This window comes from Saimiri boliviensis, chromosome 1 (assembly GCF_048565385.1).
Source record: "Saimiri boliviensis isolate mSaiBol1 chromosome 1, mSaiBol1.pri, whole genome shotgun sequence".
NCBI classification, from domain to species: Eukaryota; Metazoa; Chordata; class Mammalia; order Primates; family Cebidae; genus Saimiri; species Saimiri boliviensis.
In genome coordinates this window covers 197,840,093-197,865,701 of record NC_133449.1, presented here as the reverse complement: position 1 = coordinate 197,865,701, position 25,609 = coordinate 197,840,093, and the positions used below count along the sequence as shown (strand labels likewise).

Sequence of the window (25,609 nt, the reverse complement as noted above, 5' to 3'; positions counted from 1 at the left end):
ATCCCAGCACTTTGAGAAGCCAAGGCAAGAGGATCATTTGAGTCCAAAACTTTGAGACCAGCCTGGGCAACATAGCAAGACCCCGTCTCTACAACTAATAATAAACTAGTTGGATGTGGTGGTGTGCACCTGTGGTCTCATCTACTTGGAAGGCTAAAGCACGAGGACCAATAACGGCTTGGAGGTGGCAGCTGCAGTGAGCCATGCCCTCAGCCTAGGCAACAAAGCAAGACCCTGTCTCAAGTTTAAAACAAAATTAAAAGTAATTATCAGAGAAAATGAGAGAATCTAATTCTAAAAAGTCTTATTAGCCTTTTTCTTCCTTCTTGATAAACCAAGCCATTAATGTAAACGATTTTAAATTCTTGGTCTCACTGGCAATATCAAACAAATGGGCTAGTCTACCATTAGATGAAGGATCCATTTTAAGTATATAACACAATCACAGCATTAATTTTATTTAGTTTTCAGAGACAGGATCTCACTCTGTCACCCAGGCTGGAGTGCAGTGGTGCAACCACAGCACACAGCAACCTTGAATTCCTGGCCTCAAGCAATCCTCCTACCTGAAGGCTCCCAACAAGTTGGGACTACAGGCTCATGCCACCGTGCCAGCTTAAAGCATTATTTTTTTTTTTTTTTGAGACGGAGTCTCACTCTGTCACCCAAGTGGGGAGTGCAATGGCACAATCTCAGCTCACTACAACCTCCACCTCCCAGGTTCAAGCAATTCTGCTGCCTCAGCCTCCTGAGTAGCTGAGATTACAGGCACACGCCACCGTGTCCAGCTAATTTTTGTATTTTTAGTAGAGATAGGATTTCACCATGTTTCCCAGGCTGGTCTTGAACTCCTGACCTTAGGTGATCTGCCCACCTCGGCCTCCCAAAGTGCTGGGATTATAGGCATGAGCCACCACACCCAGCCTTAGAGCATTAATTCAAAAGTCAACCAAAACACTGACCTCACTTTATCATTAATAGCAATTTCGTACCAGTTAATGTCAACACCACACAAAATTAAACCTTGAAGAACAACAGATAAAAGACTTCTGTGCCAAACTAAAGCTCCCAAAGTAATCATTAACAATACTGTTCTCTTAACTATATTAATATCCTAAAAAAAATGTTTAAATAAATGCAATATAAATAATATCAAGTCTGAGTATTCATCTCAACCCAATCTAATGGCTTACAATATTTCCTAAAAGTAGCAGGTAACTTTACATGTATTATTATTTATTATTTTTTTTAAAAAGAGATTTCAGAAACCTTATTCTGGAATTTTTTTTTGTTAAGAAAACCAAGCCAATTCATACCTAAGTTCTGACTTCTTACAATGCAGTTGGCCGTATCATTTCCATTAGCCACTTGGGAGGCTTGAAAATGTCCTGTACACAAGTTTCAGCTGGTCTTGTGAGAGGCCCAGGGTGAGTGGGACATTCAGGAGCTAAACCCTGCAGCACCTACTGGTCTGATCAAAAGTGCTTTTACAGCTGAGTAATAAGAGCAGTAACTTTGTTACAGAAGAACTTTATTCCTTTGTGTTCCCCATGTAACTTACAAAATACAAGTTATTTCAGATTATATATTTTCAATACAAACAATAGTGACTGGTGACATGAAAAACAAAAAAATCATCCCCAACACTTTGAGAGGCTCAGGTGGAAGGGTCACTAAAACCAGCCTGGAGCAAATAGTGAGACCCTTGTCTACACACACACACACACACACACACACACACACACACCATCCAGGTGTGATGGCAGGTATCCTGTTTTCACCTTCCAGTTCTTCCACCCCAGTCTGTGTTATAAGGGAGATCTTTGATATTATTCTCAAGATTAATACGAGTATTTGTATCATCAAGTTTTCCAATGATCTGGTCAGACATGGTCTGAAACTTATCTCACATATGTTGCAGGAGCGTCTGCACCACCAATGTGAGATGCTGCACAATCTTGGGGTCAGTCTCAGCCACCTCACCAGTTCCCAGCTTAGTAATAATGTCTCAAACCAACACTTAACAATTTGATGCTTCTGATAGTTTACATTTTTAAATATTAAATTTACAGTTTAAGATTAACTAGGCCGGGCGCGGTGGCTCAAGCCTGTAATCCCAGCACTTTGGGAGGCCGAAGCGGGTGGATCACGAGGTCGAGAGATCGAGACCATCCTGGTCAACATGGTGAAACCCCGTCTCTACTAAAAATACAAAAAATTAGCTGGGCATGGTGGCTCATGCCTGTAATCCCAGCTACTCAGGAGGCTGAGGCAGGAGAATTGCCTGAACCCAGGAGGCGGAGGTTGCGGTGAGCCGAGATCGCGCCATTGCACTCCAGCCTGGGTAACAAGAGCGAAACTCCATCTCAAAAAAAAAAAAAAAAAAAGATTAACTAGTTACATAACACAGCTGCACACACATTTAGCAGTTTGTATTAAAACTGTGTGTTAGTGTTTTCCCTACTTCAGACACTTAAACCATTCATGCAAGTTTTTAGAATGGAGCTTTCAAAAAATAATAAATAAGTGTACTTCTCAAAAGGCAGTGAACTCTAGAAAAGGTAGTAACAATCCTGTGCCAGTATTTTCTTTTTCTTTTTTTAAGATGGAGTCTTGCACTGTCCCCTAGGCTGGAGGGCAGTGGCACAAACTCAGTCACTGCAACCTCCACCTATTCTGCCACCGCAGCCTCCCAAGTAGCTGGGATTACAGGCACCCGCCATCATGCCCAGCTAATTTTTGTATTTTTGTAAAGATGAGGTTTCACCATGTTGGCCAGTATGGTCTTGAACTCCTGACCTCAGGTGATCCGACCCGCCTCGGCCTCCCAAAGTGCTGGAGTGCTGGGATTACAGGCATGAGCCACCATGCCCAACCGCCAATATTTTCATGCATATATTTGTTATATGTAAAACATTTATTGATATTCACGTTACAGTTACAATATTTAAATTTCAGTTTTATTGCCTTGATCTGGAATTGCTGAGAGTAGTAATTTCTTGCCAGTAATACTGGTATTACTGCCAAATTCCTACATGACAGGCACCATGACATGAGCAATTTTCACTGAAGTATGACTTGTATTCTGAGAAACTCAGCGTTGGGGGTGGGGGCTCTCTCATTTCATGAGTGTTTCACTCACAAGAAAATCATGCTATAGTTAAGCACTTTTCCCCTATCAAATTAATGTCCAAAAGTTTATCTGATTTCCTTACAAGATTTTCTCTAAATCCTAATGAAACACCTAAAAACTCTTTCATCAGACTTTGAGTACTTTTTTGTACTAAATACTGCAAATAAACTTACAGCACAAATATTTCCCAGTTCATAGTTTCGATCTCTAAGAAGAAACTTTAAATCTAGCCTCATTTTTTTTATTGCATTTTAGGTTTTGGGGTACATGTGAAGAGCATGCAAGATTGTTGCATAGGTACACACATGGCAGTGTGATTTGCTGCCTTCCTCCCCATCACCTATATCTGGCATTTCTCCCCATGCTATCTCTCCCCAACTAACCACCCCTCACTGTCCCTCTCTTATTTCCCCACAACAGACCCCAGTGTGTGATGCTCCCCTCCCTGTGTCCATGTGTTCTCATTGTTCAACACCTGCCTATGAGTGAGAACACGTGGTGTTTGATTTTCTGCTCTTGTGTCAGTTTGCTGAGAATGATGGTTTCCAGGTTCATCCACGTCCCTACAAAGGACACGAACTCATCGTTTTTGATGGCTGCATAATATTCCACAGTGTATATGTACCACATTTTCCCTGTCCAGTCTATCATCGATGGGCATTTGGTTTGGTTCCAGGTCTTTGCTATCGTAAACTGTTCTGCAATGAACATTCATGTGCATATGTCCTTATAGTAGAAGGATTTATAATCCTTTGGCTATATACCCAGTAATGGGATTGCTGGGTCAAATGGAATTTCTATTTCTAGGTCCTTGAGGAATCACCACACTATCTTCCACAATGGTTGAACTAATTTACACTCCCACCAGCAGTGTAAAAGTGTTCCTATTTCTCCACATCCTCTCCAGCATCTGTTGTCTCCAGATTTTTTTAATGATCGCCATTCTAACTGGCGTGAGATGGTATCTCAATGTAGTTTTGATTTGCATTTCTCTAATGACCAGTGATGATGAGTATGTTTTCATATGTTTGTTGGCCTCATGTATGTCTTCTTTTGTAAAGTGTGTGTTCATATCCTTCACCCACTTTTGAATGGGCTTGTTTGTTTTTTTCTTGTGTATCTGTTTTAATTCTTTGTAGATTCTGGATATTAGCCCTTTGTCAGATGGGTAGGCTGCAAAAATTTTTTCCTATTCTGTTGGTTGCCGATTCACTCTAATGACTGTTTCTTTTGCTGTGCAGAAGCTGTGGAGTCTGATTAGGTCCCATTTGCCTATTTTGGCTTTTGTTGCCAATGCTTTTGGTGTTTTGGTCATGAAGTCCTTGCCTACGCCTATGTCCTGAATGGTTTTGCATAGATTTTCTTCTAGGGTTTTTATGGTGTTAGGTCTTGTGTTTAAGTCTTTAATCCATCTGGAGTTAATTTTAGTGTAAGGTGTCAGGAAGGGGTCCAGTTTCTGCTTTCTGCACATGGCTAGCCAGTTTTCCCAACACCATTTATTAAACAGGGAATCCTTAAAAACATGAAACACTTCAAGAATTTGCGTGTCATTCTTGCGCGGGAGCCATGCTAATCTTCTCTGCATCATTTCAATTTTAGTATATGTGCTGCCAAAGTGAGCACTAACTTCATTTCTTAAATTGAACAAATACTGAAAAATAAATATGCAACATAAATATTAGCTCTAAAAGTAATTACATATACCTTTATATTCATAGAACTTTTGTTACCTAATGCGAGCATACAGTACTATTTGATGAGATAAAATAAATCTAAGATTAAGGTAAATATCCAGGAAAATTGGTAAAAGATACCTATTTCTCAGTTGCCAAAAACCTCGCCTTTCTTATTTGACTGCTGTGTTTCCAATGCCTACTTCAGCTCCTGGCATAAAGTGGATACCAAAAAAATGCTTGTTGAATTATGAATATTCCAGACAACTGGGGATCTTCATAGACCTAAAATGTACAGATTATAGCATCAATTTTTATTCTTTTGTTTTGTTTTAGAGACAGGGTCTTGCCACATTGCCCAGGTTGGAGTGCAGCGGCTACTCACAGGCATGATCATAGCATACTACTGCCTCAAACTCCTTGGCTGTGATCCTCTCACCTCAGCCTCTTGAGTAGCTGGGTCTCCAGGCACACCCAGCTTTCATGAATATTTTAATTCACTTTTTATCTCTTCCTCAAATACTGGGCATAGGAAAAAAGTATGTAAATGTTTTCAAAAAGTATTTCTTATCTAATATCAACACCCCTAGACAATGAAGACTGACTTTTTAAAATCAACTTTTTGTTTTTAGAATAGTTTTAGACTTGCAGAAAAGTTGCAGAGATAATACAGAGTTCCTATATATCTGGCACCCTGTCTCCTCTATTAACGTCTCACATTACCACAGTACATTTGTTACAACTAAGGAACCAATATCGGTACATTACTATTAAGTGACCTCCAAATTTTATTCAGATTTCACTAGTTTTCTCCCATTTTCCAAGACCCAATCTAGGGTATCATATCATATTTCATCATCACATTTCCTTAACCTCCTCGGATCTGTGACATTTTCTTACACTTCCCTTAAGTTTGATGACCTTGACGGTTTTGAGAAGTACTGGATTGAGAGACGCCCCTCAACTTGAGTTTGTCTTAAGGTTTTCTCCTGAAACTTTATTTGAAAACCATCGGATTTCAAAATGATCAGTGCGAGGATTTCTGATAAGACAAAGTAGAAGGTAAAAATGTTGGCCTTTATCTCCCCATTTATTCAACAACAAAAAAAGCCTTATACTGTGAAGAGAGTAAACTACAAGTTTAAAACCAGTACTGCAGAGAATCTAAGCAACAGAAAACTAAACTTAGCAGGGGGACAAATGAAAAAGGACCCCAGGTAAAGTGACCCAGAGACAAACTAAGGAGCAAGGCATTCTTGTGCCAGGCAGTACTCACCAGTCAGTTCAGCACAGAAACTAGTGACTTGACCCTGTCACCTGCAACCACAGTTCCACTCTCCTCTCCTTTTTTATTCCCAGTTTTATTTGTTGTGGTATATTTGCCCATGTTTGTAAATTGTTTCTAATCTTTTTTAGAAAAAAAGAAAAATAGAATATATGATCAGGTCCCAGTGGGAAACAGCATTACCAGCAGAGTAACTGATGAGAGTTAATTTAACAGCTATCTACAAAGGCAAAGGTAGAGAAACAAACAAGAGACGGTAGAATATCCCGAGGCTGGCAACAACAGGGAGCTGTTCCCAACATTATGTTTGGAAGAGTAAGGGGTGGAAGGCACCACCAGAATCCAGGAAGAGCAGTGATTGTGAAAAGGCCATGGGACAGGAGCCGTGGCCTCTGCTGAGACACAGCCCACCTTCAGGGAGGACACTGAGGAATAAGCACCCCAACCCCACTTTTCCTCCTGCCTTCCAACCCTGCTCATGCCTTCCATTGGCTAGAACCACAGTGACCAGAAGGCAAAGGATTTAATGTTGCCCACATAGGTCACTATCTCAAGGCACAGAGCAGCATGGGTTAGGATGGAAGATACAACCTGGGGAACAAATGAAAGGTGTGCTGCGGGAGGAGGGGCAAGCCAAACCTGCACCTTTAATACAGCAATTTGCATTTTTATATTTGTGTGTCTTATCCTACTGTACCATGAACTCCTCAAAGGCAGTGATAGTGCTTTACAGAAAGAATCTGAGACATACTCCCAGTAGGCCCTTAAGGTATATCTGAAAGACATGGAATTGAGCCCTCTCCACTATTGGTCAGGACAGAATTTGAGTCCTTCACAGCGTGGCTCTGCTGCAGGGACAACACACAGAGGACACACCTTTGAGCCTGACCCTGGCAGAGCACCAGATACAGAGGCAGATGAGGCTGGCCCTTTCCACATTCAAGAGAGCAGCAATCAATCAATACTTGCTCCAGAACTAGAGAGAGGCTCCTCTTTCAACAGCTGGACCAATCTCTCAGCTCTACCCTTCAGGACAAAGTTTGCAACTATAGTCATAGGCAAGAACCTAATCCCTGGATCATCCTGCCCAATACTTTGTAAGCTCCAGTGCTGAACCTCATATCTGCTCTTGACAGATGGAGAACAAAATAAAACCTGACATTTCATTTCATTTCTTCAAATAAGTTATCTTAAGAGCCTATGCAACCTCTTGTCTCCAAGACCTTTAATGAAGCACTAGTGCTTGTACCTTTATATAAACAACCTGCCCATCTTCCCTTGCTGCTTACACAAACCTCCCGGAAAAATGTCCATTATCATCCTTGTGGAGGCCTTGCCTCCTCTCCGTCCAGGTTTTGGTGCTCTTGCCATCTTTATGGAATTTCCCACTCCACATCCCCCATCTGGCAGGGCTCCATGACCTGCTCCTTCCAGGACAGGGAGGTGCCTTCCTTGATTTCCTCCCAAACCAACACCATCCTGGGCAACACAGCAAGTGCGTCACAAATTCAAAACTTAAACGTGCTGTGTGCAAATTTAATAAAAACATCCATTCCTTCCTCTTCTCAGAAAGACAATGAAAATATGGAAGGTTGAAGGATCACTGGAATAACATTTATATTTCATTATAATTGTGCTGTAAATACAGTCCTCAGTATGTGGCTGAACAAACTGAACTGGCTGTTCCATAAAATCAAAACCACCAAATACTATAACTCAGAATTGAATCTTTGCAGTGCTGTAGCAATAAGCTGCTACATTTACCTTATCAGGAAGATGAAGCCAATTATTTAATATTTTTATAAAAAGAAGGTGTTCAACAATTATATTGAACTTCTCAAAATGGGTGAATTTTTTATCTCCATTGCGTAACTGAAGAAATGGTGAGAATTTACTAGGCTGCCACTGGAAAGCAGGAGGAACCTGATGAGGGAGGTGGGGTAGCTTACCACCTGGGAGCCCCTACCTTCCTGGGTGATACAAGATGACAGCTGAACACAGTCCCCTTGGCACTACTTCAGATGGGAGTAAAAGCCACTGACACATGGAGAAGGCTCACTGGCCTCCACATTGTGCATTCACCTCAGATGAGCGCTCCAAGGCACCAAATTGCTTCCCACCTCTGAGGTACAGGTCTGAAGAACTGTTTGCAGCTTTATGGAAATCCTCTGCTCTTCATTTTATCCACCTTTGTTTCTCTACACAACTGGTAACGTTTCCATCTTCCAAAAAGTACTCAGGTTTTTTTTGTTTGTTTGAGACAGGGTCTCACTCTGCTGCCCAGGCTGAGTACAGTGGCACAAACAGAGCTCACTGAATCCTTGGCTTCCTGGGCTCAAGCAATCATCCTGTCAGCCTCCTAAGTAACTGAAATAACAGGGACACACCACCATGCCCAAATAATTTTTTTTTTTTTACATTGTATAAAGACAAGGTGGTGCCATGTTGCCCAGGCTGTTCTCAAACTGTTGGGCTCAAATAATCCTCCTACCTTTGCCTCCCAAAGTGCTGAGATTACAGGTATGAGCCACCACACATGGCCAAATTACTCAGTTTTAATCTTTCAATGGTATATCTTTCTTGAATTTTAAATAAATTTTTCTTTAAAAATATTTTTCTTGTCATTTTGATTTCTGATAGCATTTTAAGCATATAGATGGTAAATGTGTTCAGTTTACAATTCTTCCTAATTGAATTATACATTTTGATTGATAACCAATCCAGTCATCAACTTCATCTATATTAAATAAAACTAAACATGGATTTTAAGGAAAAGCTCTATTTTCAAGTTAGAAATCTTCAACTTAAAAGTAAATAATAAGACCGGGTGTGGTGGCTCACACCTCTAATCCCAGCACTTTTGGAGACCTAGACGAGCAGATTACCTGAGGTCAGGAGTTCAAGACCAACCTGACCAACATGGCAAAACCCTGTCTCTATCAAAAATACGAAAATTAGCTAGGTATGGTGGCACATGCCTGTAGTTCCAGCTACTCGGGAGGCTGAGGCACGAGAATCACTTGAAACTGGGAGGTGGAGGTTGCAGCGAGCTGAGACTACACCACTGTACTCCAGCCTGGGTAACAGAATGAAACCCTGTCTCAAAAAAAAAAAAAAGTAAATAATGCTACCGAAGTTTGTAGGTTGTTGTTTAGAACACGAAAATAACCTTACTCATTCATGCAATACTTTCCATGCACTAAGCACTATTTTAAGTGAAGATATTATAGAAATAAAAGACAAGTTTCCCATATTTCATAATTTCTGTAATTTAATTCAGGAAAACTGTGATATAAACAATGCATATTATGTGTGTATACCCTTGTGTGTGTATTTACATTTCAGAACTTATCAACGCCCTAGCAGCTGTTAGCTAGCATTTCTACCTGTTATCAGGAGCCCACACTCCTGCTTACCACTTTAAATATCATTATTTACAAATACAAAAAAGATGTGTGTGTTAGCAAAAGGGCTATCAGAAATAATTTTCATTTGTTAAATGAGTGATCTCCAAGACATGTGGTTGGTTAAAACACTGTACAGGCCCCACCATCTCTGCAAAAACAAGACCAAAACATCTCACAGGACCAAAAACCTAAAGCTGCAGTACAGTACTTAAGATCTGGAATCCCTTGGCCCCACTTCTCTCCATTCCCCAGAGGCCTCGGTTGCCTGGCCTGAGCCACAGTGGCTGGTCTTGCTCTCAGGACATCATTATTGTAACTACATTGGAGGAACCCATTCATGCAACTGCCAGTCAGAGCGTCCAAGGACAGAGTTTGACTTGTCCAAAGTGGCAAGACCGTCCATGGCTCTTTACTCTTTCTGCTTGCTCACAGATGACTATAAACATAGTAGAATTAAGACTAGAAATTGCTCTCATTGTTAATTTACCAGCTAGGAGCAAAAGACTATAAAGGAAAGGCTGAAGAACACTCACTTCTGTCTAAATTCTGGAAGCTACCAAAATCGAACAAAAGAACCCAACAGTACTACAAGGTCAGATTGGGTTAAGTGAGTTCACAACACTGCCCAATGGACAGTACAGGGTGTGGTGGCACGCATCTGTAGTCCCAGCTACTCAGCAGGCTAAAACACTAGGATGGCTTGAGCCCAGGAGTTTAAGACCAGCCTAGGCAACACAGCAAGACCCCACTTCTAAAGGATTAAAAAAAATAAGACAACAACAAGTAAACACATATCAACAGTGATATGGATTAGGAAGGCTATTAGTCCATTCTCATGCTGCTATGAGGAAATACCCCTGACTGGGTAATTTACAAACAAAAGAGATTTAATCGACTCAAAATTACTCATGGCTGGGAAGGCCTCAGGAAACTTAATAATCATGGCAGGAGGCACCTTTTCACAGGGTGAAAGGATAGAGAATGAGAGCCAGCAGGGGAAATGCCAGATGCTTATAAAACCAACAGATTTTGTGAAAACTCACTCTCTATCATGAGAACAGCATGGAGGAAACTACCCCCATGATCCAATCACCTCCACCTGGTCCCACCCTTGACATGTGGGGATTATTACAATTCAAGGTGAGATGTAGATGAGGACACAGAGCCAAACCATATCAGGAAGGAAATAAGCAAATTGTTAGGGAAGGCTGTTTCTGAGAAGATAACTGAACTGAGTGAGCACTAATCCTAAAGAGAATCTTCTAGACACAGGCACAAAGATCTGAAAGCAGGAAAGTATAGGATACATTTGAGAAATTAAAGACCTAAGTGATTGACGATGGTGGGTAGAGGGGAGAGTGGTCCAACATGACAGTGCAAAGAGGAGAAAGAGCAAGACAATACCTTACAGGTCTGTCTAGATAAGTGACAGTAAGGAGTTTATTCACAGTGTAATGGAAGCCACTGAAGAATTTTAAGAACCTGACTCACTATGGTTACTATATTGAGAAATGAAAAACAGGAGATTGTTACAGCAATTCAGACAAGAGGTGATGGTGCCTAACCAAAGGGTAGAAGTGGACACAGAGAGGGATAGACAGATATTTTGAAAGTAAAAGTGATAGGGCTCAGGCAGCTCTCAATTACTTAACCCTTAAAATACATGACATATGACACTAATATTTCCATATATTCTTTTTAAGAGCAATCGCTATTTAACAATCAGGAATAACTATGTCTGTTCTTAAAAATATATTTGGATATAAACCCAGGGCCCAGGAATACAGATCCTGACACTGCAGACTGAGCAGGAACTCCTGCTCCATTCACCTGCTCAATAAAGGAAGGCGAGTGAGGATGTTCCCATTTCTAATCTCCTGGCTGTGGGTCTGCTAGCCTGGGGCAAGCCTTATTAAGGTCACCAACAGTGAGGGATGGGACAGGACCAGAGGTTTCTACAATGTTCATCCCTAGGGTCCCCTAAGGACAGCCCCCTGTCAAAATGGTCCCCCCTTCTTTTCTCCTCAGACTCCATAAACCAATCTATCTGCCTCCCTTCTCACTGCCATCACCAGCTCCTCTAATATGGTTTCCTCTTTCCCTATAGCCCAACCTGAACTTGAATTCATTTTCATTTAAATGTCAAAGGTACAGAAACCAGCAGCCACCTGTATCTTATTTCCATTAAAACAAAAGTAGCTAATTTATCGAACACCTGTTATATGTCATGTGTTATTCCAGAGGTGTCAACGTATTAACTCATTTCATCCTCATAAAAATCCTATGCCCATTTTATAGAAGAGAAAACTGAGATACAAAAAAGTTACTTAACTTGCGCAGCCTGACCAAGTGGCAGAGCCAGGGTTAGAACCCAGGCAGTCTGGCTGCAGGGTTTGGAGCTACACTGCCACTAGAGTCCAGCTTCAAAATCATGTTCTTCAGGGAGACAAGGAAACAACTACAGTAAATATCACAAAGGTCCAAGACTCAATTTAAAGATCATATCCAACATATTTTTTTTCGAGACAAACCTTCACTCTTGTTGCCCAGGCTAGAATGCAATGCCAAAATCTCAGCTCACTGCAACCTCCACCTCCTGGGTGCAAGCAATTCTCCTGCCTCAGCCTCTCAAGTAGCTAGGATTACAAGCATATGCCACCACGCCTGGCTGCTTTTCTATTTTTAGTAGAGATAGGGTTACTCCATGTTGGTCAGGCTAGTCTTGAACTCCCAAACTTAGGTGATCCACCCACCTCGGCCTCCCATCCAACCTATATTTTAATGGAGAAATGTTCAGGTATACATTTTTATGGTTTCCACAGTGATGAAATTACACAAGTTTGTTGTCAAGTTTTGGAATACTATCAGAAAATCATATTAATAATGAAGAAGAGAAAACATTCAGTTTTCATGAATATGTGGTAAAAGAGAGCAACTCATGTACACACTTGTCAGTTCTGTCAGAACGTAACCCTGCAGGGTAGGAAGCACCCATCTTCTGTGAGAACTTCCCACAAAGAGAATTATTCATGTGAAATGAGTGCTCAGGTCAGAAATAAATAGTGTTCTTCAAATGTCAGAGGTATCCCTGTGGAATAACTCAGGTCCCCAACAAGACTATTAAGCTGATGTTATTAACCTTAGCCATGAAGAAAGGAGTTCATCTGTGCTGACAGTGATTGGGAGTGGAAACAAAAAGGCTGAGAATGTTGTCATTATCCAACAGTTTCCTGGTTTAATCTTCTAAGAATGAACAGAAGTTTAGAATTAAGAGCCATGGGACTCTCATCACCCAAAGCTGCAGAACAAAAAGAAGAGCAAAAAGCAGCGTTAAAAGAATTATCTATAGTCAGGGGAATAAATACGTTGACAGTTAAAGATGATGAAAAGAAGGCATGTCTTCTAAATAAAAATGATTCACACTATCAAACATCACTCTGGCCCAATCTCCTAGGTTACATAACAATAAAAGTTATAATTACTCAGCAATATTTTGCCCTCCAGGTCTTCATAGTGCATCTTAAAACAGTTCCAAAGTTACCCCAGCAAGAGAACTGTGAATGCACACTCCTAGTCCTGGAGATCACCATGAATATGTGCCTTCTCCAGAATCATACTTGGTTTGGGTTTTATTTTCCTTCTTTAAAAATGCATGCAAATTTTACATTCTACTCTTTAAAAGATCTGTTTTGATTTCTGCCTGGGACGGGGGTCAGAATGTAATTTAAAACATTATTTTTCTCAGGCAAGACTGTCACTACTAAAAGAAGAGCCAAGTCTATCCAGTAGCCTTTCACATTTACCCACAATCACCTAGAATGGATGCAGAAAATTCTGAGTTTGAAAGAAAGGCTTTTAAAAACTATAGGAAACCAAATCACCTAGAATGGATACCGAAAACTCTGAGTTTAAAAGCAAGGCTTTTAAAAACCGTAGGAAACCACAAATGTGATGTTCCACATTCGGTTCTCTTTGTCGGCAGAGCAGCAGCTCTGAACTCTAGCTACACATAACAATCACCTGGAAGGCTTTTTATGAATACCAATGCCTAATCTCCACCCCAGATCAACAGGATCAGAATCTCCCTGCAGAGGAAGGAAACATTCTGTTTTGTTGTTGCTACTTTTAGCTCCACTGGGTCACTTTAAAGGACAGAGCTGAGATTCACTTGCTCAGAGGATCCGCAAGAAATACTACAATTCCAGAGTGATCCAAAAGTGGTGCAGAACACCAGAGTCTACCCGGGGGATAATCACCTTGTCCCTTCCTAAACCCAACTCTCTTGAAAACACTGACCCACAGACCATAACAAGGTGTGTCTCTCTCTCTCTCACTCTCTCTCTCTCACTTACACACACACACACACACACACACACACACACACACACACACCTTCTTCTGTTCAAAATTTTTAAAAGTTACCTAAAACAAAGTGTACATGAGATCCAGTCTCAAACGTAATGCAAAAAATGTTCTGGTTTCGGTGAAAATAATCACACCAAGAACCACAAAGGTCCAACTGAAAGAGAAAAGACAATCAATAGATTCCAACATCAAGATGGCAGAGATGTTAGAATTATCTGATAAAAATTTTAATGCAGTCATGATAAAAACTAATAAAACAAAAATTCTTTAATGAGCAGTTATAAACACGCTAAATGAACTATGAGAAATGCCATCATGCTCCTCAGGCCCTTGAGGTAGGTTCACTGCTGGCCCAGCCAGGACTGTGCAGGTCTGGGCTGGCGAAGGTTGGCAAGTTTGTTTTGGTGGAGGGAGCTCATGGGCCCTAATTACGCTGTACATTGCAATGATGATGATCTCCTGGTACCTATTCACTGTAATTTGTCTTTGGTTTGATGGATCTAAACTGACTTCATGAATTAGACTAGTCATGAGTCAAAGACAAGAATCCTTAGAGGGGAGCGACATCCCTGAGGAATGAATGACTGACAATGTCTGTGCCTCCCAGGAGTTAGGTTATAAAAAAGGGGCAAGATAACTGTTCCCAGGGGTTGCCTTTGATAATATCAAAAGCATAAATATAAACAAAAACTGACATAACGGATTTCATCAAACTTAGTAATTGCTGCTAAGCAAAAACCCTAGAAAGAGGATTAAAAAGACAAACTACTCAGACAAAGCTTGTAAGCTACATATCCAAAGAGAGGACTAATATCTAGAATATGCAAAGAACTCACAAAACTCAACAGTAGAAAAATAATCCATTCAGAACATCAGCAAAAAATATAGGAGGACATAAGATACTCCACCAAAGAGGATACAGATGGCAAACAAGCAAATAAAAAGATGTTCCACATAATTAGCCATTAGGGAAACGCAAAATAAAACCATAATGAAATATCACTACATATCTAACAGGATGGCTTTTTTTTTTTAATAGTGACACCACCAAATTCTGCCAAGAATGCAAAGAAATTGGGTAACTCATACATCGCTGGTAGAACTGTAAAATGGTATCGCCACTTTGGGAAATAGTTTGGCAGTTTCTTAAAAAATTAAACACACAACTGCCATGCAACCTAGCTTTTGCTCTCTTTGGCATTTAGCTCGGGGAAATGAAATTTTATATTTAAACATAAAACCTGTACGTGAGTGATCACAGTAGCTTAATTTATGAAGTCAACATGATAAAGAACCCACACATCCTTCAGCAGGTGAATGGTTAAGTGTTAGTATATCCATACTAGGGAACATTACTCATCAATAAAAAAGGAACAAACTATTGATACACGCAAAACCCTGCATCTATGCTAAATTTAAACAACAACCAAAAAGGTATGATCCCATTGATATGACATTCTTGAAATAAAATTATAGAACTAGAGAACAGATTATTGGTTGCCAGAGGTAAAAGAGGTTTAAGAGGTGAAAATTTAAGAGGTGAGAGAGGCAAGGAAGAAAGTATGTCTATAAAAGGGCAACATGTGGCTGGGTGTGGTGGCTCATTCCTCTAAGCTCAACACTTTGGGAGGCTGAAGCAGGAGGATCACTTGAACCCAGGAGTGCAAGACCAACCTAGGTAACATAGGGAGATCCCGTCTCCATAAACATAAAAAAATTAGCCAGGCACTGTGTTGCACACCTGTGGTCCCAGCTACTCAAGAGACTGAGGTGAGAAGATCACTCAAGCCCTGGTGGTCAAGCCTGCAATGAGCCATGATCATGCCACTATACTGAGCCTGGGTGACAGAACAAGATACTGGTTTTTTGTGTGTGTGGTTTTTGTTTAAAGGCAATATGTAGAATCTTTGAGATAATGGAAATGCTCTGTCCCTTGACTATATCAATATCAGTATCCTACTTGGGATACTAAATATAGTTTTCCAAGAAGTTCATTGAGGGAAACTGGGCACAGGGACACAGGATCTCTCTGTACTGTTTCTTAAAACTGCATGTGAATTATCTCAAAATAAAAAGTTTAATTTAAAAGAAATGAAAGGTTATTATTGGCCCACTAAACCCTGACTGCAGCAAATAGCAAGTACTTGGAAATGACCTTTAAGTGTGCTCCAGATTTTCATTTACTGGCCATTTTCAGGTCAACCATTTCATCCATGATTCATGAATTCCAGTAGTCCAACTAATTTTACTCAATAAAAAGGGGGCATCCTGCAGTTGTGCCAAGACCAATTATTTCCATGGTAACCATCAACATGATATTAGCCATCAAACCTAGAAAACACCACAGCCTGAAGTGGACCACTCTCTCTGCTGCTACTCTTTGTTCTCTTGTACCTCTTAAGAGAAAGGTGCTAAGATAACTAAAACCCCACTCTGCCCAGTACTACTACCTTTCCAGAGTTGCCTTCCAGAAACTAACATCTTCACACAAATTAGAAAGAAAAAAAAAATCACACTACTAACCCCCGCATCTCTCACATTACAACAAACCCAGCTCTCCAGGGGAACAAAAAAGGATACAACTAACTCTATAGCATATCTAGGACAAGAAAAACCCGCCTGTGACTTAATTCATAGTTGGAGGACTCTGAATGCACAAACACTAGGTCCAAAAACAAACAAGATGCAACCTTTGCTTTCTACCTACAAGTACAGCCCTTAAAAGATATATAAGGATTCACGTTTCCATCTTCAGGGAGAAATGTATTTTAACATAAAAAAAAAGTGAAAATCTATCCTAAATTGAAAGCTCTCCAGAGAGGGAAAATTCACAATCTATCCTGATACTCCTAGTATTTCCCGACCTCTGTCAGGCCACACTACCATCTGCATCCCATCTTGGTAAAACTTAGGTCTGTTTCTCTCATGATTGTAGGAAATGGTCTACACAGCTTGCAAAATTTTTGTTACTCCTAAGAATGCAGGTTGCCCAGATCAGAGAGTAGTTTTCTAGCCTTGCTGTCTACTCTTTAATTTCTAAATCTTTTATATCCATCAGAATTCAGGAGTTCCACAGCTGATATAATCTTAAAAAGCAAAAAATCCAGGATAATCAGGATATAAATTATATTTTAACAATACAGATTAACAGCCCTAAGAAATCTAGAGAGTTTCCCAGATAGTGTTTCCTAAATTAACAGCAAAATTTGTAATGCAGAGAAGGCACATCACACAGTCATTTAACTCATGCAAATTAAGGTAGATCCACTGAGATAGAGGGCTGTGAAGAAGACAGGGAAACTCCAGAAGTCATCCCTGTTCCCTCACTTTCAGTTCCCTGACACTTTTCTGAGACACACTTAGAATTACTGAGTCTTCTTCTAGTCGTTCAAGTATATTTTTTGTGCATATCCTCTAAAACAAAACTACCTTATTAAATGTTCAACATATAGTCATGATTCCAGGAAAGAGGAAACAAGGGCTGTTTGAATGGCTGGTAGGGTGGCCTCCATGGTGGAACATTTCTAAAGGGCTTAAGTATAGTTCTAAGCCACACTATTTTTTGGTAGCCATTCCACTGTGGTGTTCTCCAGTAGTCTACATCTGCTCTCCTGTGAATTAGGTATACACAGGTGTATATGACCATGCAGGGATGTAACGAGCTGCACATACATGAACACCTTTACAAAGGTGGTAGAGCACACTGGTCTAACACCAAATCAGTGCATTCTCTTGGTGGATACTCATTCCAAGAGGCAAGTGCAGTGCACTGGGGAAGTCAAGCCAGCCCACCAGCTTTCAGTGGGCATCAATAGAGGCAGAAGAATATGTACATGACCCCCAAACATTTATAATTTTAGCTTAAAATTAATAACTACAAGCATTTTAAATACTTCCTGTGACTAAACCTATAAAACAATTAGTAGTCCCCAAAATTTTCCCCACATAGGCTAAACATCTAAAATCCCTTCATTGAAAAATAAGGTCTTGTATCCCACAACAAAGCCTGAGCCTAACATCAAAATACTTTTGAAAATAAGAGTAAAGCTCTAAAATCATCCTTCCTATGGGCAAATTCTGATGAAACAAAAGATAAGGAACACAAAGGCCGGTCTGAATATTGAAGAAATGACAGAAAAGAGGAGAAAAGTTATTAGCAGGAGACCGAGTCTGTGACAGCACTCTGATCATCCTGCAGTTTGGCCATAAGGGAGAAAACACCAAAAGGGATGCATGCCTAATCCCTCCTGCATTCTCATCTGCAAAAGGAAGGTGAGAGCTCACCAACAGCAAACTGCATAAAAAGATGAACAACTCTTAACATGAAACCTCGGCCATTCTGAGAAGTCCTGGCCAGCATTTACCAAACTCAGACTTTGATCTAAGACTTACCCAAAGGCACAATACATTCCCCAGCAGTAACAGAGAGCTGCCAAGACAACTGCTTAATGGAACATGTCCAAATCTAGAATCAAACACTTTTTGCCAAAATATGATTAGTTACATGTAATTCTATAAGACATAAGAAAGGCAATTTGAGCTGTGTTTTGCTCAAAGCACTGACCTACTCAAATTTAAGAAGACACTTTTAAGGAAATTAAAAGCCGCACAATTTCTCTATTTTATTATCTGAGGTAGGAACTCAAAACTTAAGAGTCAAAATACAATCTACTTGTCCGAGCAGATTAATCATTGCTACCCAAAGGAGTAGTACTAGGTCATCAGATGTCTCCACGCTCTTAGAGAGCTTAGGCCTAGTCCAAGAGAACAGCTGCAGGAGTAAGGGACCACACAGGAGCAGTCAGAGGGTATGACACCAAATTAAGAAACTCATGCTACCAAATCCTGAGAAAAATTAGTCAGATTTAGAAGGAAATGAAAACGGGGATCAGTGAGAAAAGCACACAAAGGTATCAACCTGTTTATAAATAACCCTCCCTCTCCCCCATTTGTTCAATAAAATTATTTTATTAAAATTTTTTTCATTGAAACAAAATGGTATTTAGATGTCTTAACTTTATATATTCTGTATTATGTTATATAGTCTACAAAATGTTAAAGTAACTCTAAAGACAGATAGAAATTGACCATTGATGCTATTTTTTCTCATCCATAACGCCACTGCTTAAAAATCCTTTAACCAATAGATGAATTGTGGGAAAACACTTGAATATACCAGTTATGGGGAAGATTTAGTTCTTCAAGTCCCTAAAGAGTAACTTCAAAAACAGAAAAATTAAGTTTTTAATGTACACTCTTCCAAGCTTTGAAGAACACTGTCTCTGATTACATAATCTATTAAAAGCACAGGGGAAAAAATGAAATGTCCCCAATTATATGATGCTGGTGTAACTTCAGTACCAAAAAGAGAAACCCACCCTCTACACACACACACACACACACACACACACACACACACACACACACCCCCCTAATTCAACCAAAGGGAAAGGAGAGAAGCACATATTTCAGTCACCCAGAGGACACTGATATTCAGAAAAACTCTCCTGGACCATTCTTACACTCCCTCTGGTTGTAGGCCAGTATATATCAACAATCCTTCACAAATCCCTTACCCAAAACTCCTGGGGCCAGATGTGTTTCGAGATTCAAACATTTTTAATTTCAGAAAGGCACCTTTTGGGGATATCCAGTATATTTCCCATACCATCAGAAAGTCTGAGGCAGCTATGATATTCTGCTGTAAAAATGCGTGAGTATTTACAGTAACTGTGATCAAAACTATAAAATTGCTTCACAACAGAGCCAGGTAGTTTCCTCAGATATACTCAAGTCTGGTCAGGTTTTTTAATCAAATGACATATTTAAAAATTCAAATCAGAACTTTGGATTGCAAAATTGTAAGGAATTATTAACCTGTTACAGACCACTTTGTAATTGCTTATAATTCATTGACTGCCTAGTATTAGATTATATGTTTGGTATACATTATCTTCAACGCTTTCTATCGCTCTCTGAAGTTTTATAAATGAGGTTCAGAAAGATTAAAGTGACTCATCTAAAGCCAGTTACTGAAAGCACCAGAATTTGAACCAAAATCCATTTATTACATCCAGCGTGCAACTCTAACAGTTAGGTTCTTGATTGCAAGCTACAGAAAGCATATCTAGGAAACCTAAGCAAAGAAACAATTTTCTGGAAGTATACCGATATCTCACAGAATGTATGGGAAATCTAGAAAACCAAGTTCACAAAGTGAGCCAAATTCAAACAAGGCTGAGTTGCAGACGTAATGACGAAGGTCAAGTCCTAAAGTTGGGATGCTGCCTTGACACTGCAACAGCAGGACAAACATCACCACTGCTGCTGGCCTCTCACAACCAGACAGAGCTGAGAAAACTTTCTGAACTCTCCCCTGTCTTCATAAGAATCAAAGTCCCACAGGTTTCCATAATGTGAAAGGGCAGTATGTCCCACCAATTCCACACTGAGGAAGGGGCTCCTCCCAAAGTGAAGGACAATCAGGAGACTGGGTAACCTCCACCTTTCAGGTGATGAATATCTCTGCAGTTACTCTAATTCTAAAAAATGTCTGCAAACCAGAGTCAATGCATATAATAAAGCAGAATTTCTTCCAGGAATGGAAGCATTTTTTCATTTTAAGGAATTTATAATATGGTATTATAAATCAGTCAAATTTTTATTAAAAACTCAATTAGCACTTTTAAAAGGTATGTGATATAACTTAACATCCATTCTGGCTTTTAAAATTCTTGATAAATTAGGAAGAAAAAGGTCTTTCCTTAACCCTATTTTTTTAATGACAATCTAACCATATTTTGAAGAGCAATATTCTCCATTAGTCACCACCATTTCTTCACATTATTCAACAGTTCTAACCTAAGTTCAGGCTCAAGAAAAAAAAAAGTTCTAACCAATAATGGTTAGAAAAGAAAGGAAGCAACTTGAAACTAGGAGCACACCTGCCGTCATTTGGCAGACGATATGACTATACCTGCAAGGAGGACAAAGACTGCAACCCTGAGTGCAGGTTCACATCCGTCCTTGGGAATGGCCCAAGGTAAATCCTGCATGTGCGAGTCAAGCACCTGGCTGTTCCTGGAGAAATTCTGATCCAGTAGAAAAATTCAAACGTCGCTATTCAGACTGTGGTGTTAACTGTTTCATTAGTAAAGCAAGAATATCTCCTCCAGGATAATTATGACATCTTCTGAATGTTTTGGTCTTTGAAGAATACAGCAAAAAGACGGGAGGGGGGACTGTCACTTGATGTGACAGGGTGGGGTGAACAGTCCCAGTAACAAGGCAGAAAAAGGGGAAGTAGCCAGAAGCTAAAAGATACAGTATATAGGAAGCAGATGTGTCTTATACCCAGTTGTGGAATTTTCCTTCTAACTCTTCCCACATTCCTAGTTTCTCTCCAACTTACTGAGCAATCATGGCATCTATTATTTGTTATGTTATCCTCAAACCTGAGAAATAAATCTGGTTACATTTAACCCAGACTTGCATTGGAAGTAACCGAGTAGAAAAGGAAAAATGCTTTGGAGCAAAGAAGTTGTAAGAAGCCAGCAGTGATCCTTCGAGAAGCTGGAAGGGGAAGTCCAAAGCAAGAGGTAATAAATGCCAATCAAGACAAGTCAACGCTCTCCCCAGAGGATCCTCAGAAATAAGTATGTGTGAAAGGTTAGATGAACACTCTCCAGTCATACAGGACATGCATTCCATTTCATGTAACTTAGGCATTTAAAGAAATGATGGCTCCCAAAGGCTGGAAAACATGGAATAGTCAAGAAATCTCAAAGGAGTAAACTAAAGATTAAGTGGAGCCAATAATGAAGTTTAGCAAAATAGAGAAATACAAGATAAACTATTTTCTTTAGCTTTCTTATAAACCAGCAATAATCCGCTTTTTTAAAAGAATGAAATAAAAACCGCATTTAAAATGTAACCCAAAAAAAATGAGACATTACAGAATAACCTTAAAAAGACATAAGATTTAAATGACTAAAGATTGTAAAAGTATACTAAAAGAAAAATTTGAATAAATGGAAAGGCAGAACATGTTATTGGATGCAAAAGCTAAATCTGGAGTTCTTTCAGAATGAAATGACAGGTTTAACACAATCAGATTGAAATCCGATTGGCAATTTTTATAATGGCAAAAATTAAGGCTTAAAGCAAAAAGATATAATGGAACTACTAATAAATTAAAGAGCAATTCAAAGAAGTGATGAGGATGGGCGCTGGCCAAATCAAAGAATAAAATATTTAATAAATGAATTGTATGTATTCAGACAACTCTGGTTTACTAACAGGACAATCAATGAAATGGGAGTGGGGGAGAAGCTGAAATAAATCCTATGTATAAGACCTTAAAATTTAAACAAATGAATGGTGAACAAAAAACAGTCAACAAACTATGTTGAGAAAAAAAGTTATCTATCAATAAATACACAATTTCTATTTATATATACCAAGATAAATTCTTGTAACACAGGTTACAAGTGTCAAAAAAAAAGACAGCCATAAAAATGAAGTACTGATACCCATATTAAAAACCCTGAAAATATTACACCAAGTAAAATAGCTAAATCACAAAAAACAACATATTACATGATTTCATTTATATTAAGTGCCCAGAATAGACAAACCTAGAGAGACAGGAAGTAGGTAAAGAGTTGCTGGTGTGGAGGTGGGAAGGACGGGGGTGACAGCTAAAGGATACAGGGTTTCTTTTTAAGGTGACAAAACTGAAGTTATAAATTGACTGTGGTGATGGCTGCTCAAGTCTATGAATATACAAAAGAATACTAAACTGTACACCTTCAGTGGGTAGACTGAATGATAAGTGAACTATACCTCAGTAAAACTTAACAAAAAATCATAATATGGATGACTATTCTGAATAGGGAAGAATTTTAACTTTAAAACATTAAGAATCCATTAAAAATCACAGATTTAATTATATTAAAATTAGAATTACTTTAACCTGAGTTTAAAGGCAAAAAAATATATAACGTTTGCAATTAAGGCAGACCAAAGGCTAACTTCACTATTACTTTTTTTAGATGCAAAAATGACTCTGTTATGACCAATCATCAGTAAAATCTCCACTCAGAGACTGAAAACCTTCTGTTGCAGCGAAACACATATTTTTTCCTTTTCGTGGAAGCAGATGGGAGCAGAAGGTACTACCTGTGAAGATACTAGACATGGGCATATTCAAACTAAAGAAGATGAGTGCCTATCAAAATCCTGCTTCAAGCTTCTTTTAAAAAGAAAGAGAAGGAAAGAAAAGAAAAATAGAAGAGAGAAAGAAAGAGGCTCGCATGTTGCTCACACCTGTAATCCTAGCACTTTGGGAGGCCAAGGCAGGCAGATCATCTGAGGTAGTTGTTTGAGGCCAGAATGGGCAACATGGTGAAACCCTGTCTCTGCTAAAAATACAAAAATGAGCTGGGCATGGTGGCATGTGCCTATAATCCCAGATACTCAGGAGGCTAAGGCAGGAGAATTGCATAAACCCGGAGGGCAAGGCTGCAGTGAGCCAAGATCACACCACTGCATTCCAGCCTGTGGGACACAATGAGACTCTGTCTCCCAAAAAAAAAAAAAAGAGAGAGAGAGAAAGAAAAGCAAAAGAAAGAAGGAATGAAGGAAGGGAGGGAGGGAGGAAGGGAGGGGGGAGGGGAGGAGGAGGGGAGAAGGAAGAAAAAGAGAGAAAGAGAAAGAGAAGGAAAGGAGGAAGGAAGGAAGGTAGGTCATAATGGAATTTTGCCTCTGTTTTGGAGACGATTTTTTTTTTTTAGGTCTCAATATCTGCTGGAAAAGATAATACAAAGAGAGCTGCGCAACCCCATCCTTTGGCTAGGGTTGCCAGTCCTGATCACCATATGAGCAATTCAGGCTCCAAGGCCCACAGCCCCTTCAGGTAGAGCTGGAAGTAACACAGGTCATCCATGGATATGGTTTCAGCTTTATCTTTTATAAGGAGCAGGTGAAGTCCTTGCCAGTAGAAGCCTCCTGCCACTAGAGCTTGCTATGTATTCCCTCCTCAGCCTACAGCCTTGCAATGTGACCCCCATCCTGACCAAAAGGACCAGAGGGAAAGTAAGTCCAATGGGGAAGTGGTGCTTCCAGGAAAAATGCTCCCCTCTGATAAAAAAGAGACATAGCTGTATCAGTCGGGGCCCTGGAAAGAAACACATAGATTCAACTCGGGAAATCTGGAAAAAGTCCAATAAAGGGTATTTTAAAAGTACAGGCATAGTATGGAAAACCATCACAGAGAGGGCAGAATCCCAGAGGCACTAACAAGTCTTTAATTAATACTAGGCAACCATTTTTCAAAACGCCAAGAAAATCACAGAAAAGCCAATCTAGAGTCATACATTGTTAAGCCTCTGAACCAACCCTGAACTGCCAGCCTTCATACTAGTTATTTTGAGAGAAAAGTAAATCTCATTACCTAAACTGATTGTGCCAAAAGCACAATCAATTTAAAAAATCCTTTAATGAGTCTGTCTTGTAATCCACTAAAATTGTCTCCTTATTGAAATCAGAAGAATTTTAGTTCAAGTCAGTGAGAAGAGATATCCCCAAATCTGGAACATCTTAAGAGAGACCCCAAAAGACCAAAGGACACAAAACTCAGCAAACCAAAATTGGTCATATTCAACGTCCCTAATATATTTTTTACATGCAGATTTGGATCTCTCAAATCTTCAAGTACATATCACTAGAGTTAATATAGGTTTCAGTCTCACAAGCTCCTGGTGGGTGTTCAAATCGGTAGGATGTTTCTGGAAGTAATGTGGGCCACATGTATTAAATTATCTGAAATGAGGATATTACTTCTTTCCTCCTCTAAGGTTTACTGTTTCAGAAATAGTTGTGAGCTCATTGTTAGCCAAATAATTGAATTTTTAAATGTGGTTCAATTAGTCCATTCAATTACTCTTATTTCTAGCTACTTTAAGAATTCAACCCTACCTAGCATTTTATCTTTCTAAAGGCATAATGGAATGAAGTAACGCACTGCACCCTTTCAGCCTGTTAGTCCTGTCTTTAACAAGCAAAGCTGTTTGCACTAAGACATAACGAAGGCATCATCACCCAGAGGGACATCACACGCTGAATTCCGAAAATGTACAGTGAAGAAATAAGCAGCCTCTGAAGTGCTAACCTCGTAAACCCAGCCCATAAAATTGCTCAAACCTTACATAAAATACCCTTACAGCAAATTACTCCTGTCTAATGCTAAATCATTTCCAATGGGACATCAAATCTTCATTAATAAATTTTCATTGGCTTAAAAATTAATAATGTTGATTTCCATATATTTTAAAAGGTTTCCAATTTATAGTAATTATTTTAAAGATGACAAAAAAATTATAATTTAATCTACATGGCCCAATACTGATTTAAAAGGATGCTCAGGGAATGAGATTTTTCTGGTAACAGAATATTTCAGTTTGTTTTAATTCAATACACCATTGGATTTAACTGTCAGGTGGTTAAAACGGTCCCCAGAGGGCTACTGGTGCCAGCGCCATTTCCATCATGGCCAGATCCAGCTTCAGGCAGGATATAAGGCAGGTGCATGAACTCCTTGTGTCTGAGAGACCATGTTCAATAGAGCTGCCCTCCCGGCTCCTGCGCAAACCACAATCCCAGCTTCCCATCGATTTCAGTGACTATAAGGTAAAGAACTGCCACTAAAGAATTGCATGAAATTGACTGGTAATAGATTTTCTTACCA

At 39.6% G+C, this 25,609-nt stretch overlaps 1 protein-coding gene and 1 non-coding gene across 4 annotated transcripts in view; both read right to left on the bottom strand.

The window, feature by feature from the left end:
- The window catches only part of EPB41L4A (erythrocyte membrane protein band 4.1 like 4A), a 261,977-nt gene that overhangs the window by 210,416 nt on the left and 25,952 nt on the right, over window positions 1-25,609 (bottom strand). The window lies entirely within an intron of this gene.
- Window positions 4,650-4,756, bottom strand: LOC120365630 (U6 spliceosomal RNA). The gene has a single exon (XR_005580519.1). It is a non-coding gene; the product is annotated as a U6 spliceosomal RNA (small nuclear RNA).